This window comes from Alligator mississippiensis, chromosome 9 (genome assembly GCF_030867095.1).
Source record: "Alligator mississippiensis isolate rAllMis1 chromosome 9, rAllMis1, whole genome shotgun sequence".
Lineage (NCBI taxonomy): Eukaryota > Metazoa > Chordata > Crocodylia > Alligatoridae > Alligator > Alligator mississippiensis.
The window spans coordinates 18,310,573-18,330,318 of record NC_081832.1 but is presented as its reverse complement, the minus strand read 5'-3'; positions in this window follow the sequence as shown (position 1 = coordinate 18,330,318).

Here is a 19,746-nt window from a genome sequence, read left to right as displayed (position 1 = left end):
ATTATAGCAATTTTACCAAAAAAATGCATTTTCTGTAGTTTTCTTGATAGAAATAAGATTTTTTTATTGTTTTTGACAGATTTCTTAATGGGATAAAATGTACTTTTTCTGTGGATTATTTGGACCTATTGGCAATTTAGACCAATTGACCAATATTTGACTGGTCTATTGACTGAACTTTATTTGACCAGTCAAATACCCAACCCTACTTCAGATATAAACATTTCTTTATGTTGCCACCCGCAATTCCCTCCCCCCATCTGTTTATATCTATTTCAGTTTCATCTTTCTAGTTGCTCCATGTCCTATCTGGCCCAAAGCATAACTGAAGTCCACTTCTCTTTTTTCCAAAAGCGATACTTGGTCTTAAATATGGTCTCAAACACTGAAACATTAGAAATTGCAGCTGTGTGTATTTGTACAGCTCTCAAAGGAGCTCAGCTGCAGAAAGCGACATTTCTCAGGCAATTATTCTGTTGTCACTGCAATTTCTTTTAATACATTAATGCCTAGTGGATCCAACTGAGACGAGGGTCCTATTGTGTTAAATGCATTAGCTATACATAATAAGAAATTACCCCTGCCCTAAAGACCTAAGGCTCTGGCTACACAAACAGGTTACTGCAAGGTAAGCTAAGGTGTGAATTTACCCTCATTATAAATGTGAGGTAGCTTACCGCTCAACGATAGTGGGACAAGATTCCTTGTATTTACTTGAGGTAAGAGCATGCACAGAGTAGCTGACATGCTGTAAATGCACACACAAATATAGCTCTCAGTAAGTTCTCCTTCTGCCCATATTCTGAAGTAACAAGACAGAAAAAGGATGAAAAAAATGAAGTAGTATTGTTCCTACTTCAGTGTGTATAGGCACATAACTCCCATTAATTCTTTAAGGTGCTGAGCACAAGAGATTTACCCTCATTCTCTAGAGAGCCTAGAAAGTAACTCATAAGTCCCAGCCTAGTGCTTTGTCTACAAAACCATCCTTCCTTCTAATGCAATTAAATCACACTGAGTGTTTGGACAAATAAAATGGGTGGGTTATTTGGACTGAAAATCAGCTGACACACGTGGGCACCCAGCCTTCTGACTATAAATATTGGTAACAGCTTTATTACAGATGGTATATGTTCTATCAATTGCATGATAATATGTTCTATCAATTACATGATAATACCCCAGGGAGTTCTGAGGGACTGGTCTGACCAGTGTGGTCCCATCACACAAAAAATTACATTGGTAAAAAAAAATCTGATTTGTATTGAGAAAGTTATTGATTTGCATTAAGAAAGATCAGGCCATGGCAGAGACAATTCATATTACTGCTTATAACTTTTCAGATGATTCACTGTTTATGAAAGGCTTTGAATGGATATTGTACAGCTGGAATAGCAGCTAATATAGTTGAAGTATAAGCTTTCCAAACGTGTCCTGTTAACTGCCTTCAGTTGCAGTCTGAAGCGGCTACCTCAACACATGGAAGAGTAGCCCTGGCTAATGCTGCCCTTGTCCCTACTTCTAAACCTGTTAAGAGGAGAAGCAGCTGCAGTGGTGTTTGGGTAATATGACCTATGACTACTAGGGATGGATCTGGGTCAACATCTGGGTCAACTGTGAAACTAACAGATCAGAAGTCGAAGTCCCATTATTATTCGCAGCTCACAATAGATGGGATGTTATGGATGCATAATTCAGATACAAAGAATCCATATTTGAACACTATCTGCAAAATTTGTGAATGTCCCAAGGTTTTTCCTTCTTTGCGTGCTCTATATGTTATATTAATTTCAGAAGAATGCTCACTGCTGACAAAGAAAAAACTGCTTTAAAAAATAACTACCTAGTTGCATGGCTATATAGATATCGGCTATAGAAGGATATTGTAACAAATCCATCACTCCCTGGTATTTCATGGTTGTCACTCTCTTGCATACCATGGCCATTCAGAATTTTCCAACAGTAGTGAGGACAGACTTCAGATCTTCCTGCTCTAAAAGTGCATACCTTATCACAAAAGGTAGAAGAGAATCGCTTCTCCACCTCTTAGGGGCCAGATCAAGTGTGGTTAGCTCTGTAACACTATGGCCACACAGTTGAGCAGTTCTAATTCCAGGCAGGAGAGGGCAGTAGGGTGCACCCGTGCTAACCACCTAATGACAAGTTAGCTATTAGTCTGAGGACATAATTTCTTGGTAGCCAGAGTAATTAGCATTGTCCTTAATAATATTTTTGTCTAGTAGATGCATAAAACCCTTCCCTAAAATTGCATACAATTTCTAACCAAGAGCTACTTTCTCAAGCAAATAACTGATATGTCACAAAACTTCCATATTAATGAATGGGGAGCCCATTCCAGAGTGTTTACTGCCAGATTTGCAAGTGGTTAACATCCACAGTCAGAGCTGGATTTTCAGATGAGTTCAAGATCCTGCCACTCCCATTTCTTTAACCCCTCCATACAGACATCCTGATAGTACCTAAAACAATTATTTTGATTCCTCATTAAAAGAAGCATGAGGGTTTAGTGGCCTAAGTACAAAGACCCTGAAAGGTACAAGTTTTAATACAATTACATCTCCAGCGTTTGCAACAAAGGCCTGAAAACGGTAAGGTACAATTGATGCCCCATCATTAACACTAGCTATTGTCCTGTAGTTTACTTCACCCGGATGATTTAAGAATGCAGCATCAGCTGCCAGTCTTGAATTCCCTGCCTTCTGTTGATTTAAATCGGTACTTTAATGTTACATCAATGTAGAATGTCAGAAGGGTTTTTTTTCCCCTTTATTATTTAATTTTAAAAAGCCCTGTGTCTTTAACCTTCAGGATAACCTTGTCTCAGTCTGCCTCTCATCGCTGGGCTGTTCCTTGATGAGCTTTTTGTGCCTGATTAATTAGTAAGCTGGAGTGGGGGCTGCTCTCTTTAGTAACTCATGCCTCCCTCTGACTAATTTGAGATCCCACATTAAATCTCAGTAGAGCTTGCATTTATCTGCCTCGTGACACTGTGTTTTACCACTTCTTTCTAACTTTTTTATTCTTCTATGTTCATTTAACCATTCATACTGAGGGATGGGGAGGGAGGGGATTTTTGTCCTTAATCCTTCATCGTCCCAAAACTTTTCAAAAAAGAAAAAATATATATTAATTTTGCTGCAAAACTGAGTATTCTCCAGTCTGAGCAGTTTTGGTCATTCAGAGTGTGATAAGAAAGAACCAGACTTTTTAGAAAAAATCTATCATAGTTTATTTGTACATGTGATTATTACCAACCTTTGCGTATTGTGGTAACAGGCCTCGCTCATTTTGCAGTCCTTAATTTTTAGCAATTGTGGTTCATATCATTAATAAAGTTATCACTGTGATAACACTGTTACTTTACCTCTCTTGCCTCAGTTTCCCCATTTGTAAGACGGTCATGATGATAGTGACTTCCTTGGTCAAATACTTTGAGATCTTATGAATAGGGCTATATACAGTCTAGGTAATATTAATATTAGCAATATCTTCCAGTGGTTGTAAGCTGAAGGTAGACAAATTCAAAGTAGAAATAGGGTGTAAATTAACACTGAGGGTAATTAATGTTAGAACAATTTTAGAGGGATGTGATTGATTCTCCACCAGTGGCAGGCTTTAATTCAATAGTGGATGTGTTTTTAAAAGGTCTCATACTTTAGCTCAAGGAGAAGTTACAGGCTTGATGCAGATATTATTGGGTCAGGTTATGTAGCCCTCTATAGAGGTCAGACAAGGAGAACACGTCCAGAAACTTCTAAACTTAATATTAAACAATGTTACAGATAGTTAACAAGTGCAATTATGTAGCTGGCAGGGTAGGATGGAATGAAGAAAAGTGTCATGTTGGGATATTAATTTTATTGAAAAACTGTGGTCACTGTTAACAGTTTTTTAATCTTTACTGAGGTATTCTCTTGGCTTCCATATTTAAGCTTCTTATTTCACTTATCTTTAAAAAACTCAGATGTTAAAAGGATTTCTTTTTCTTTAAGAGGACACCTGTGTTACTAGAAAGTGACTTACAAATGCGTTGGCATTTGCAGACTTCTGTTTTAAACATTCCACTGGAGATCCAAGCAGCCTCTCGGGTTTAGAGACTGTGAAGTAAGAGAGACAAAAAGATCAAATAGAGCAGTATTTAAATAACTTAAACTCTGAATAGAAATCTCTAATGCTAACAATTTACCTACAGGCCCAATGGGTCAATGAGTTGGACCTTAGAGCTGGTCAGGAATTCTTGGCTGAAGTATTTTTTCAGTTGGAAAATACTGATTTGATGTAACTGATTCCTTGACTGGTCTTTTTATTTTTGGTTTTGGGAAGGTTTTTTGCCAGATTTCCGCATACAATGTCTGCTCACAACAAGAGTTAGCACCAGCTCCATCGCTGATAAACTAGTGGGTTGGGCATTTCCTCAGGATGTGAGAGACCTGAGTTCATGTCCCTGTTCTGCCTGACATAGTATAGAGACTTCAATTTGGGTCTCCCACATAGGATGGGAGTGTCCGCACCACGAACATTATTAGCGATTCTGTGGTTTGTTTCTTTCAGTTTTTTCATGGAGAGAGATTCTGATGACAAATGAGAAGAAATATCAAAACCCTGAACATTTTCTGAAAAACAGAAGTTTTGTTTCCGCAGCTTGAAGACCTGACTTTGATACAGCATTTTAAAAATGAGCCAACATTTGATAGTGTTTTCCAAAAAAGAATCAGCTGTGGGTCAATATTAGTATATCCCAAGGCAGGTCTATAGTACAGACTGCTGTCAGAGTAGCTAGGTCAGTCAAGGATGTATAGGGGTATGAACATTGACAGCTGTAGCTGTGCCAGCAGAAGTCCCAAATGTGGATTCAGTTATACTAACAACACTGCACTATTTTCCAGTATAGTTTGTTCTCCTCATGGTACTTTACTGGTGCCAAGCACGGCTTTGGTGGTATTTCCATGTTGCCATTAGAAACACTTGGCTAGCGTACCTATACTGGCTCATACTGTAGATACATACTTTCTGGAGGTACAGCAAGTGTGTAAGTTACTACATTAAACAAATGCTAATGTTAATGTTAGTTAAATTGGAAACTGGCTAAAGGAGATTTTTTTTTCATGTTTCATGGAAAATTCATCTCTGGTGTAAACTCCATTGAAGCTAATAGTCACAGCAGGGATGACGATCCCCAAATTGACTCCAAGTTGTGGGAGCACATAGGAACTTCAGACGTAATAAATCTGTCAGTCTTTTTGATTTGCCTAATGTTTAGCTATCCAGCTACCCAAAACTATCCAGTCAGAATAGTAGCTTGCTACATTCTCTTTGCAAAACTACAAATGACTTCATGAGGCAACAGGGAGACCCCATGTTTTGGAAACACTTGTGTTTTGACTATTAGACCTGACTTTCCTGGGTTTTTATCTTAACCGTATCCTACTGCTACGTAAGGCCTTGTCTCGACTAGAATAAATATTGAGGCTTAGGATGAGTTTAGCTAAGGCAAGCTAGGCAAGCCTGATCTAAAATTAATGTCTTTTTTAGTCAATAAAGAGTCTGAGAAAGAAGTGTTAAGAGTGTGTCTTCCCATAAAAAATGTTTAAAGTGGAAAAGTTAAAACCTGATCCGGTACACAGCCTACATAAAAATGAAAATGACTAAAGCCACATTTTCCAAAGAATGTTCCCAGTGGTTATGCATAACTAGGTTGGGACTGAGAAGGACAGACCCTTGCCGAACACCACTTGTTAGTGTTGCACTTGGAGAGAAGCAGTTGGATAGTGGTGAATTTATCGCGGCAATGAAAATCCAATTGGAACAGTTGTAGAGTCCAAAGGGCCGGACAGAGTTCAAAATAATGTCATAGAATCCTGCAGGCTGTGGCATTGAATGCCGTAAGCAAGCGTGAAGAAATAGTGCAACATGCAAAGATGAGTTGCTACCAAATAGTACAAGCTAGGGAAGATGGGGACTGGCAATTCCAGGATATGTAAACTTAGTAAAAAAGTCTTTGTCCTTTCAGAAGGCTATGGTGGCAATCATGGATTAAACCTATACTGAGCCATCTCTCTAACAAATTTAGAATCTCTTGTTCCTACCCTTACTTCATGTATTAAGCATGCTAGCTAACTCAGATTCCCATGACACCCAGCCATAGCTTTCTTCCCAGAAGTCTGTTACTTTGGGCAACCCTGTGTTGTGGCCCGAAGTGTAACAAATGGTACTGTGGCCACAAAGGACACTTTCTCTTTTTATGCATCCTACATTAGAAAGTGTAGCTACTCATTTAGAGATCAGCATTGCACCACACTTCTTGCTAGGGATTCATGTAAGACATGGTGAGAACTCATCTAGTTCACTGTGTACAATTCAGGTCACCCCACTCAAGAAAGATGCATTGAAACTGAAACAGGTGTAGATGAGTGCTACCAGGATAATCAGGAGAATGGAGGTCATGTCACAAGAGAAAGTAAAAGTGCTTGGTTTATTTAGCTAAACAAAGCCTGGGAGTGGGGATATGACTTCTCTCCATAAATACACTACAGGCTAGTCAGAGAAAAATGCTGTTTAAGATAAAGGACAGTGTTGGCACAAGAACAAATTGGCATAATCTGGCCATGAATAAATTAGTAGAAGGTTTCTAACCATCCGAACAGAGTGAAGTTCTGGGACAACCTTCCAGTTAGAGTAGCAGAAACAACAGCCAGGTATTTCCAAGATGGAACTTCATCAGTTTATAAAAGGGATGGGATTATATTAACTGGTTACTTGTGATTTCAGGGGATTAGACTTGATCACTCAGTCTAGGACTCAGACAGTCCTATGTTACCTGAGTGCCTTCCCACAGTGAGGCCCCTCTTGCCTTAATGCCCCATGCATGAAGTCTTATAGCTTTTCATACCTAATAGGCATGCAGAAGGCAGGGGAGCCTGCACCTTATAGACTAACTCAGAGGTTTTCAACCTTTTTTAATACGTGTACCCTTGGCGGGTGCAGAGCAGGAATGGAGGTGGGAGGTGGCATGTGGCCAAACACGGAGCAGCGGCACAGGGTGGTGGATGGCAGTGGCTGATGCCACATGCAAGCCTCCACTCCCCCCCACCTGCATCCAACTGGCCAGGCAGCGCCTCTGGGCACTCTGTCCGCACCTACCCACACGTACCCCCTAGGGCCTTCCCAAGTACCCCCAGGGGTATGCATACCCTCTGTTGACAACCCCTGAACTAACTGAATCAGAGATGCCAAGAGTTTTATAAGCAACAGCTTTCTTTATCAAATGCTATGAAAAACATGTAAAGTAGAAACAGTGAAAGCAAGGAACTTGCAGTGGGAGAAAAGCAATGAAAAGCAATACTTTTTCAGCATGTCCTATCTACACAGCTTCAATTCGCAGGAACTCTAGAAAGGTTGAGCCCATACAGGGTACTACTAGTATCAGAAGCAAAAAGTTTATTTCTGTTTCAAGCCCTAACATTGCAGTATATTATGTTGAATAAAGTTCTACAAATGAGGGGGTGAGAATATGCAGTGACTTAGAGCTATAATTTTTCCACTTTCAGATCTCAACTTCAATGCATAATGATACAATAAGAAAGCAAAGACCAGTAATTGCTTAACACTTTTAATCATCAGAGGAAGTGAAATAACTGTAGTGGTCTCAGCCTAGTTCTGACTTTTGCTGTAAGAGCCCTTTCAATTCCTGTTCACACAGAATTCGAAGAACTCTGTCAGCCTAGGTCATGCGTAATTGCAAGCCGTGATGTGTAAGACATTTACGTACACAAAGATGCTAATTACTGTGGAGCAGATCATCAGAACTGGTCAAGCTGTTCTTCATAGTACCCAAGAGGGTTAGGAACAACCTTTCTGCTCTCATGATCCCTGGACTACTTTGACCTTTGCAAAACAATACCTAGGTAATGTTATAAGGAATTCCCAGAATAAGCTGGATGACAGTTTTTCAGTGAATAGTAAATTTCCTGGGAAGTGTGATTTCAATCATCCTGAATCCATTCACGAGTTTGGGTCAGATTCAATGTACAGTTGCAGCTGTGGTAAGATCCAAGTGTTACCACGCCCTTCCATCCTATAGTTTGGGGGCTAGAGCATTTACCCAGGATGAATTAAAATAGCAGCTGTGCCCAAGAAGAGAGTCCATTTCAACTAAACTGACAAAGAAAAAGTACCCAAACCACTATTAATGAGAAGAAAACAATATTAAGAAATCTTTTTTTTTTTTTTTTTTTGCTTTATGCTTTAAACCACATAGAAAAATTCCAAAATGTGTCAGTGCAGTGAGTTTAAAAAAAAACAACAACAGCAAGGCCAGATTCTCAAGAGTTTGTTGCACGGCTGAGAAAAGAATCTAGGTGAAGAACAAACTTGCAGGATCATCTAAGCTTTTATCCTCTTAGATATTGCTGGCTGCCAAAGGAGTGGAACAACGTGAAAGCCAGATGGTGAATCATCTTCACTCGTGCATACAGAACCTGCCTGGAAATTCAGGCAGGCCTTTTCATTTTGATTTTTCCTCTGTCCTTGAGGAAGGAAGGAGGAAGGAAGAACAGAAAGAAAAGATGCTTTTATTTTTTGTTGAACAGTTGTGAGGTAGCCCGAAAGCTGGGTTCCTTCCACTTCTATCTACCAGCAGCCATTGCTTCTTGTACAGTTCTCCACCATGCCATTGCTAGATAGGCATGTTTTAGGCATCGGGGCCTATTTAGGCTCAGAGCCCCTTGAAATCAGTGGGAGTCTTTCAATTACCTAAGCTCCCTAGCAGCTGTTGCACTTTACTTTGGCTCTTGGGTAAGGTTTTTAAGACTAAATTAAATGTATGGAACACAAAAGGCGGAGGAGGGTAATTGAAGAGGAGCATGTTCTCTCCTGACAGACATGTAACATATTTGGATATGAGTAGGTCAAATTATGGGTGCTGGAAGGGAGTCCATTAGCAGAATACGCTGACTGACAAACAGGCAAACTGCTGAGCTTGCTTTTAACTCTGGAACCTGCATTACAAGGATTATTTATTTTATTTTATTTGCATTGGACAGTAATGAAGTATTAACAGGATGGTCAATGATAATAGATTCTGATCCCTCTTGTATCAGTAACTCCTCATTTATGAAAAATTGTTAGGCCAGAATCAGGCCCTCTGAGACCACAAATGAATGTGCTGAAATGATTAGGCTTGAACTGCTTCTGCAACCTTTGAACAAGCCTCAGCCTACCATCCAGCTATATAATCACCAGCCATGGCTCAGTTACAGAACCTGTCCAACAGGCTTAGGGTGACCCATTCCTGCAAAATTGAGCATCAGCTGTCAGACCCCACAGATGAGCTAAGGAGGAGTCGCAACAGCAGCAAAAGAACCTGCAAGGATAGAAAACACCAATTATGTCTCAGTCTGCCTTTCAGCATGGCTTGTTTAAACACCTGTTATTTACTGAAAACTCAGGTTGCTGGACTCATCACAGGTACTGCTTCTGGCAAAAAAAGGCTTATCCGAATTTTAACCCTCTGTGACAAGATGTAGCATATCTTAAGTTTGTTTAGTCCTACTTTAGTGTATTTTGAAGATACTAAAATAGCTTCTGAAATTATTTTAAACCCATTAGACTTTCTGCTAAGGACCACAAGTCCCTTTGGGGAATGCTCAGGAGTTAAATTGACTTTTGTGAAATGTATCCAGATTAAAAAATGAGAATTGTTATTCTGTATGTTCCATGTCTGCCAGCCGCTACATCCAGTTGAGCTGTGTTTGGAGCAGGGGAAGAGATGATGGCTCTAGGTTTCCTTGATCTTAAAGATGGTTTAGGTCCAAAATATGTCCCCACCATAAAGGTTTCCTGGTAACCACAAGTGGTGTAAGGGAACTGGTCAACTAGAACAGTCTTCTCTAGCCACTATTCTGCTGGCTGGAGTTCACCAGAACATGTTGGGCTCTAGTAACTTCTTCCTGGATGCCACCAGCAAAATGTGTGGCTGCTCAGAAAGTCCCCAGGGCCTGGAAACAGGCAGCAAAGAGCTGTCAGTGCTATGTTCATTACTCTCTGTGGTGGTGGTAGAAAGCAGAAAGCTGGGTTCCAAGCTGCCTTCCAGAGATGTTTAAGAGGGGAGGCCTAACAGCTTCATCCCTTCTCCATGCCCTACTTAAGTCACAAATTAAATGTGTCCAGGAGTCTCATTCTCACCCTGGTGTATGTTTCATAACAGCAGCTTGGCCTGGCAAGCAGTTCTAGCACATGTGAAGCTGTGAATTTCAGTAGCAGGGCTGCTGCTGATCACCTCTTTAGCAGAATTGTGTAGGTGTTGCTCAGCTGGAAATGTAGGGAGTGGTATAGGTCTGGAGTGAGGAGCATCACATTAAGGAAAGCTTAATAAGGGGGGGGGTCTACCTGTACTTGGCTCCTGCCACTACTCTCCATTTCCTATTTCTATCAACACTGATGTTAATTTAAAAATGTAAAGTAAAACAAATTGGAAATTAAACCATTGACAATTCAGATTTTTCATCTATTTGAGCATGGAAAGGCTGAAACAGGAGGAAAAAGGCTGTTTTGGCCCCAGTGTATCCTGATCTGTACCAAGGATTTGTACAAATAATAGATATCACACAACATCTCATGTTTTCATGAGCTCTTCAATCAGTTTGTAGACTAAAGTAATGTGGCGGATTGTAAAGTACTTAGGAGACATTCTAACTATCAGGAGCCAAGAAGTAGACACTGACTCTCTGCATGTTTATCTATTGCTGCAGAAAATAAATGCATAGGCCCTGATCTTGCAAATACCTAGGCAGGTGATTATTCAGACATGAACAGTTCAATGGCAATGCTCACAGAAATAAGTTAGGCATGGGTGTACGTGTTTGCCAGATTCAGGACAAGAGGATTCTACTATCTGAGGAAAAAAAAACCATCTTGTGAGGAAATACTTGCTTTGCAAATATAATGTGACTCATATGAACTTACTGTACCTGTCAAATACTCAGATTATGTGTTGTCATTTTCACAAGTATTCTAAATAAAATCTTTTAAACTAGGAAGCTAAACTTTCAGGGTCCCCGATTTAGGAACCCAGATTCAGGATCCCAAATTTCTGGTATTTAAAGAGAAGAGCACACAAAAGTTCCCACTGATTTCAGGTGCCTAAAGACAAATGTATAGATATATTTAGATTCTTACTTAAAAAAAATAGGGCTTAGTCTCTTTCAGATGCTTTTCTTTGTCCCTTAAGAGCGCAATTATTATGAAAACACGGGGAGAATATATTTACTTTCACTTCAAAATTAAATTGCAAAAGTTGCTTTTAGGTTTTATAGAAAGGAAAGTTCCAAGTTCAAAACCCTATGAGATTTAAGAAAGTAGGATTTTTTAGGTAACTTATGTGGGTGTGTGTTTTCTCTATGATCCTTTATGAACTGATTGACTTCTAGCATGTGCTGGCTCCGGGTATGGAATGTGGAGGGAAGTTTGAGTGACTGCTGTTGTACAATATGTTTCATTGTCCTTTATTCTCTTACAGCTGTTTTTGTGAGTGTGGGTTTTGAGGGGCTGTGTGTGGTTTGTGTGTGTGAGTAGATTGCATAAGAATTTAAAGAGCCATGCATCCAAAGAAATCTAAACCCAGCCTCCACATCTGGATGCCTCAAATTTTACACCTATATGTTTGCACGCTCACTTTTTGGTGGTTACACTTTTGCTCATACAGTCATTCTGAAGGCTATACATAAACTGTGTGCAAGGTAGATGATTAGTTAACAAGCAATAGGCCTGAAAATAAAAAAGTATGTCATTTATAAGCACAGCGATAATGATGGGCCAGACTCTCAATTGGTAGAAACCAGTGTAGCTTGATTGAAGTCAACGGAGCTTCGGAGATTTACACCAGCTAAAGATACCATCCTATGTATTTCCTGAGTGAGCAAATCCAGAGAGTGAAATATTCCATTTGGTTTATTTTTACACAGCACAGTCTATAGAAAGTAATCACTTTGCCAAAGTAGCAGTTCTCACCTCATGGGTATTCATGTGAGAGCAATGATATTCTTAAATAAAATCACGAATTTCCTAGGCAAAAATCTTGCATTTCTGCCAATAAAACAGCAGCTACGGCAGCTTTAAGGCAGTAGTTTAAAAAACACTGCTATAAATAGGTATTTCTGCACTACAAGAAATTAAAGAGAACTGCAGGCCCAGCCTCTCCTAACTGTGCCCTTGAACTGAATGCACATTTGCACACTTAAGTAGCACACAGTCATTGCCATAAATTTGTGCACAGTTGTGGTTAAAGTAAACACACATTAGTGGCATCTGCAGTTACATGTACAGTGTTATGTGCTATTCTAAAAATTGGGATGTTGCTGACTTGGGCAAAATGAGCTTCCTCCAAACTTCTTTCTTTTTTGTTTCTTTCTTACTCATCACAAAACACTGCAACTGCAAAGCAGCCCCTGGGCATGCCTCAAATTGATTAGCATTGTGACCATCAAATTTCGCCATTCACCGCTATAAGTCACACCATTTCTTCAGGGCCACAACCATAATATCAATCTCCCCCTGTGCCATTTACATAGAAGATAGTGAAAGGGCCCATGAATGAAATTGTTCGGCAGAATCCAAGGTTATGGGAGTTTGGGCATTCACTTGCTGTTAGTCATTACCTTGTTTCATTGGGTGTGCCATTTGTGCTTTAATGAGGAGTGGTTAAGATACAAGTTCATTCAACCCAACTGGGTGTTGGTGGAAGATCAAACTGCATGGGGTGATAGGATTTCATTCACTTTGCTGGAGGGTTCAAAATATCCTGATAGGCTGGGACAGCTGATGAATGTTTTCAGTCTGTTTCAGACAGCGCAGGAAACTATAGGGGCAATAATGAGATGCATAAATTACAGGAAATATTAAAAATCAACAAAAAAGTATTCTGACACCTCAGCCTCAAATAATGCTTCCAGGGATGGATAATCTATTCAGGCAGAAATCCGCACCCACCCATACTCGCTGCCTCTGAGTCTGCCAAACTCAGCAAAGCACTACGCCTTTGGACTGACAGACATTTATATTGCAACACTACCACTCAGAGACAACACTTCAGGGGGTTACAGCATGAGGCTGTGGTAGAAACAGCATTGTAAATCAGTCACTGCTCTGCAGATTGTGAGGAGGAGCCATATGCTCTGGGATCCCATCCTATAGCATGGCCAAAAGAAATAACTACATGGGGAAATGATTAGCCCCGATGATCCCATTTTTGGAATAAAGGCGGTATAAGATGGGGCCCTGCTTCATGAGAAAGCAGGCCACTGACAAAAAAAAAAGCCATGTTTTAAGAATGGCAACATGGAGAAATCGGACTTTAGGTTCATTTGGTTCATTGTCCAAGTAGACACCTGCCCCTGATTTCTTCAGTCAACCACTTGTACAAATAAAATGCAAGACTGATATATAAAAACTATAGCCAAGAATGTGCAACAATAGCTATATAATAAAAGTGACAAAATGAGAATAAGTAACCCAACTTCACAGTGGTGTTTCCAGTGTTACAGTGATCAGTAGAGATGGACTCAATCTGCCAAAAAAAACCCAAAGCACCCAAAGGGCTGTGGTGTGTAGACCTACCAGATTGATCCCATCTCTGATAAAGAGGCTTTGCTGGTTTGATCAGAACTGAGAAGATATCTCATGGGAATACAATAAATTGTTTTCTTATTAAAACAAAGGAACCATGACAATATAGATAGGGGAACTAGCAGTGTCTGCTTAGAGAGGGGATTTCAACATCTTACTTTAACTAAAACATAAGGGGGTGGGAATGAAGGCAATAGGGGCTGAAAGTTGCAGATGTGTATAAAACAGAAGAGAGAAGAAAAGAAATGGAAGCAGGTCTAATAAAAAAAAAATGTCCAAAATAGCTGAGAAAGGAGACTATGAAAAAGATGGGGGCCCAGGTATGGGAGAGTTAGAATTATTGTGCTCAAAATTCAGCAGTGAATCAAAAACACTGGAAACACTCCTTATTATAGGTAAAATCAGATATACATCTTTACTGTGCATTTAGTCTCTATATCTCTAATGGACCTAATTAAACCTCTAAACTGGGAGAAAGCTTGGATATGGGCCCAAATCTGAATCTGCATAGCAGCCCATCCTTGCGGAAAAAAGCTTTGTGCTGACCTTAGGAATGTATCATACATAAAATACAGGAGAAAGACATAACATAGTAAGGAATCAGCAAGGTAGAAATAATAATAATGATAACGATGACATTATTTATAATAATAATAACCTGAAGGTAATAAAAATATAAGTAATTCTAAGTATCTTCGCAGGAATAACATGCATGAAAGCAAGATTATAGCATCGGACCCTAAGTGGAATCAATAGTAAATCAAGCAATAACATATAAAAATGAGAGAACATTTAAGCAACACTGACCATAATCTGGTGAGGTTTGTTAGTAAAATTTAAGTTAGACCACAAAAAGGGAAAAGTAAGGACACTAAATTTCCCTAAGAGCAATGAATTATTTAATAAATGTAGAGACTATTTGCAAGAGCTAGATGAGATAAAATTAAAGCAGGAAAGGACAGAACGGGGCAAAGGAAAGTGTTCAAAGGGAAGTTTTATGTCTGTCCAAGAGTGATGTCTGTTATTTTGCAACAAATATAACTGAATAAAGAACAGGTTCATGTGGTCGAGCATAAAAATGCAAACAGTAATCAGGATGCTAAGTAGTTGTGTATGTGTGGTGGGGGGGAGAGCATATGTGTGTGTAGGAGTGAGTGGTTGAGAGTAGATGTATGAGTCACTTTCAAAAAAAAAAAGAAAGAAAGAAGCATTCATGAGCTGGCCATGGTCAATGTGCCACATAACAATATTGTAACAGGATTATTAACAATCCTATTAGAGGCCAAGGAAAGTAGTTGAAAATGGAGCACATGCTGGAATTCTGAATTTTTAAAACTCAAACAATCTACTAATTATGACAGGGGACTGGAGGTGGCATTTGGTTCTTGGTTTAGTACTGCTCAACTTGTGATTTTAAATACCTCAGTTACTCTCAGTTTATTTATTTATAATAGGAACTATTTGGCAATCTCATATGTAAGCAGTGTTACCACTTCCACTTATAACAAAATGGCAGTAATAATAATTGCCACACTCCCAGGAGAGCTGTGAAGCACAATTAATTAGCATAGTTATAATATTTTGAGATCCTTAAACAAAGTGAATGGGGAAAGTTTTGCAGTTATCATTTGCATTTTCATGTGCTTCTTGACTTCCTAGTTTTTTCAGGGGCCAGAAGGAGAAGTGACCAAGCCTACTCTCCTAAAAACCTGGACCCAAGTTCAAATCAAGAAGTCCTGTTAAGAACAATGTTCTGCTAGGGTTGCAGGCATTATTGCTAGGCTTGAGAGACTTGGGCAAAGTTTCCCTGTATCTGGAAGTGTTCAAATGGAAACTCTCAACATTCTGAGGTTCAGTTAATACTATGTATTTCAAGGGCTGTTATGTTCATTTTTCAGAGGTTTAAGAACCAGGGATTTGTTTTATTTATTTATTTATTGTATGTCTTCATATGTCTTGAAGACTGACCAGGCAAAGGCTTTCTAGAAACTAAGACCTAAAAGGTGAGTGCCTTTTTGATGGAACCCAGTGAAAAAGTCCCATAGAAATGTTCCACAATTATAAACTTTCTATATGTTGTCTTAACCTTTATCCTATACAATTTAAAGGGAAAATGTATGTGTAAACTTGGATCCAACATACAAAGTGCCAAATTTTCAAAATCATTACTGGTTGTTATATCCTCCAGTAGCCCCTGTAGTGAGCAGGGTACCTTTTTATCAAATACTCAGCCTCCATACAGTTATGGGACCCGAATTTTCTGGAAGAAATAGCTACAAATTTGAATGGAAAAGTTAAATGTGGTGCTTTCTGGAGTATGGAAGCATTTAAAACCAGTGGATGCACAGTCTATGCTACTGGCCCAATATCTATTGGCTGCAAACGTCTATACCTCTGGGCTAAGACCCCTAGCAGTCTTTCCTGCCAGAGCAGGGGGGCTGGACCCGATGATCTCACGAGGTCCCTTTCAGCCTTAAACTTCTGTGAATCTGTGATGGTATATGCCACCTTTCACCACTATCCTGGGTACATGTGGAGTCCCACAGGTTTCACATCTTCTCCTCAACTGACAGGTAGTCACTAGTCTATAATACCCCACACAATATCCAATCCTCTCTAATGCAGGCATTACATTGTTCACTATTACTTTTTTTCAGTTCTAGGCTAGAATAGAGTAGCATGCCCTACTTAAATCCACCCTTGAAGCTCAGCTAGAAATTTCAAGTAAAGTTATAGAACGTAGTTCCTGAGTAGAGGGGCCTCAAGAATTTGTCACACTCCTGTAGAAAACCTAGCACTTCTCTTCTGGATGCAGATAAGATGTTAAGAGCTAAGAGCTAACAGTCTGCCAAGTTTTGTGGAACTGGAAGGCCTGAAATGTACCCTGTCTCTACACCCCATGTTTCACCTGTACGTTTCATAGATTTCATAGACATTAGGGCTGGGAGGGACCTTGGAAGTTTGAGTCTAGCCCCCTACCCCAGGAGCAGGACGTCAACTGGGGTCATAGGATCCCACCAAGATAAGCATCCAATTTACTCTTGAAGGTGTTCAATGTAGGTGCTTGAATCACCTCCAATGGCAGGCTATTCCAGACCTTGGGGGCTCGGACAGTAAAGAAATTCTTCCTTATGTCCAGCCTGAATCGGTCTTGCAGTAGTTTGTAACCGTTCGACCTCGTCATCCCTTGGGGAGCTCTGGTGAACAAACGTTCCCCCAGATACTGGTGGTCACCCCTGATAAACTTATAGGTGGCCACCAGATAACCCCTGAGCCTGAGCTTTTCCAGGCTAAAGAGCCCCATGGCTCTCAGCCTGTCATCGTAAGGTCTGTTTTCCTGACCTCTGATCATGTGTGTGGCTCTTCTCTGGACTCTCTCAAGCTTCTCCACATCCTTTTTGAATTGGGGAGCCCAAAACTGGACGCAGTACTCCAGCTGTGGCCTCACCAAGGCCGAGTACAAGGGGAGAATGACGTCCTGGGATTTGCCTGAGAAGCGTCTATGGATGCAAGCTAGCGCTTTGGTCGCTTTACTAGCCCTAGCATCACATTACAGGCTCATGTTCATCTTGTGGTCAATGATGACCCCCAAGTCTCTTTCTTCCGTAGCACTAGCCAGTGTAGCACTGCCGAGCCTATAAGGATGCTGCAGGTTTTTCCTCCCAAGGTGGAGAACCTTGCATTTTTCAGTGTTAAACACCATCAGGTTCTCGTCTGCCCATTTGCTGAGCCTGTCCAGGTCAGCCTGGATCACCCTCCTGTCTTCTGGTGTGGATGCTTTGCCCCAAAGTTTGGTGTCATCAGCAAACTTGGCCAGTCCGCTTCTGACTCCAGTGTCCACATCATTAATGAAGATGTTGAACAATATGGGTCCAAGGACAGAGCCTTGGACCCACTGGTCACAGGGCACCATGATGATTGACCTCTATCAATTACTACCCTCTGGGTCCAACCACAGAGCCAACTTCCCAGCCAGCAGATCATGGTGGACCCAAGGCCACAATTGGTCAGTTTTGCCAAGAGGTGATCATGGGATACCAGATTGAAAGCTTTTTTAAAGTCAAGATATATGACATCAATCTCTTGTCCCTTGTCCAGGTGATAGGTCACCTGGTCGTAGAAGGAAATGAGATTGGTCAAGCAAGACCTACCCACAACAAACCCGTGCTGGCTATCCCTCAGGATGTTGGTGTCAACCAGTCCATTAAGGATCGCCTCTTTAATAAACTTTTCTAAGATCTTCCCCAGGATAGAGGTCAAGCTGATGGGCCTATAGTTTGCCGGATGCACTTTCCTCTCATTCTTGAAGATAGGCACCACATTGGCCTTCTTCCAGTCTTCGGGCACTACACCAGAGTGCCTGGAGTTTTCAAAGATCCGTGCCAGTGGCTGGGCTATGATGCTCGCCAGCTCCTTGAGTACCCTGGGGTGTAGATTTTCAGGGCTGACTGACTTGAAGGTATCCAGCCTCTCAAGGTGTTCCTTCATGAGGTCAACACTGATGGAGGGCAGGGGATCTCCCTCACCCAGACCTCCCTGTCCCATAGTGGGCATGGGCGTCCCACGGGACTGATGGAAGACTGACGCAAATACCCATTTAATAGGTTGGCTTTTTCCTGGGTGTCAGTTGTCCCATCTGGTTCAGCAGGGGTCCAATGCTGCCCTTGCTTTTCCTCCAGCTCCCCACATATTTGAAAAAGGACTTTTTATTGTCCTTGATGCTCGAAGCTAGTTGGAGTTCAGTTGCAGCCTTGGCTTTCCTGGTTTGCTCCCTGCAGGACCGGACCAGTGCAGAATATTCCTCCTTGGAGGTGAATCCCATCCTCCATCCTTTGTAGGCCTTTCTTTTTAGCCTCAGGAGGTCTGTTAGATCCCTGGACAGCCAGGGGGGCTGCTGTGCCCTCTTGCTGCCTTTCCTCCGAGATGGAATAGAATTAGCTTGTGCATTGAGGATCGCACCCTTGAGGAGGAACCACTCTTCTTGAACTCCCCTCTCCCTGGGGTCATGGTCTCTTAGGGCCTCACTGACAGACCTCCTGAGCTTGTCAAAGTCAGCTTTCCTGAAGTCAAGGACTTCAGTGTTACTGACTGACTTGTCAGCTTTACGGCGAATGGTGAAGGTGATCAGCTCGTGGTCACTGCCACCCAGCTTCCCATCAATCACTAGGTCGCCGATTACCCCAGTAGCCAGTACCAGGTTGAGCAGCACTTTACCCATCATTGGCCCATAGACTTCTTCAGTCAGGTAGAGGTCATCCACACATGATAGGAATCTTTGCGACGGCTCGGATTTTGCTGAGTGATCCTCCCATGAGATGTCTGGGTAATTGAAGTAATCCATGACAACCATGGTCCTGAAGCATGCGGCCTCTGTTGTCTTACAGAATATAGCTGTATTGCCCAATATGCCTCACCTCCCACTGCAATATGACACTCAGGAGCCTAGAACACGTCACTTTCTGCCACTCTGCTACTTACTGCTATGAATGTCTGATAGGCTGCAATCTGGGGGTTGAACTTTCTACATCCAGCAGATAACCACTCTGATCAATGATTCCCAGAACCCAGTTGGGTCACCTGCAGGACTTGAACACAGCCATGTTTTTTTATTTAGTTTTTGATGGACCCATTTATTGACTTGTTCTGTTTTCAGACATCTTATTTGAGTGCAGACACCTGCATAATCAATAGTAGGGCTGTGCAAAGCTTTGGGTGCTGATTCAATTCAGAGGAGATTTGGCCCAATTCGCTGGCCAAATCTCCGAATCTGAATCGAATCAGGAGACCCATTAAAAGGTCCGAATAGATTTGAATCTCTCTGAATCTATTCAGAAAAGATTCAGAGAGCTTTGGAGATTCAGGCAGTCCCTGCTGGCTTCCGCAAGGAGCTGGACCTGGACTCCGTGCTGGTAAATAGGGGAGTGAGGGAGGCAGGGCTGGAGGAAGGGGGAAGGGACCCCTGCCAGGCCCTATCCCCTGCCAGTTCCCCCAGCCCCCCGAGTGCCCCCCAGTGCCCCCATGGCTGCCCCACCCACCCCAGCTCCCGGCTCTTTAAAAAACAGCCTGCACTCACCAGCTGCTGCCCCACTGTCTCCCACTGCCCTG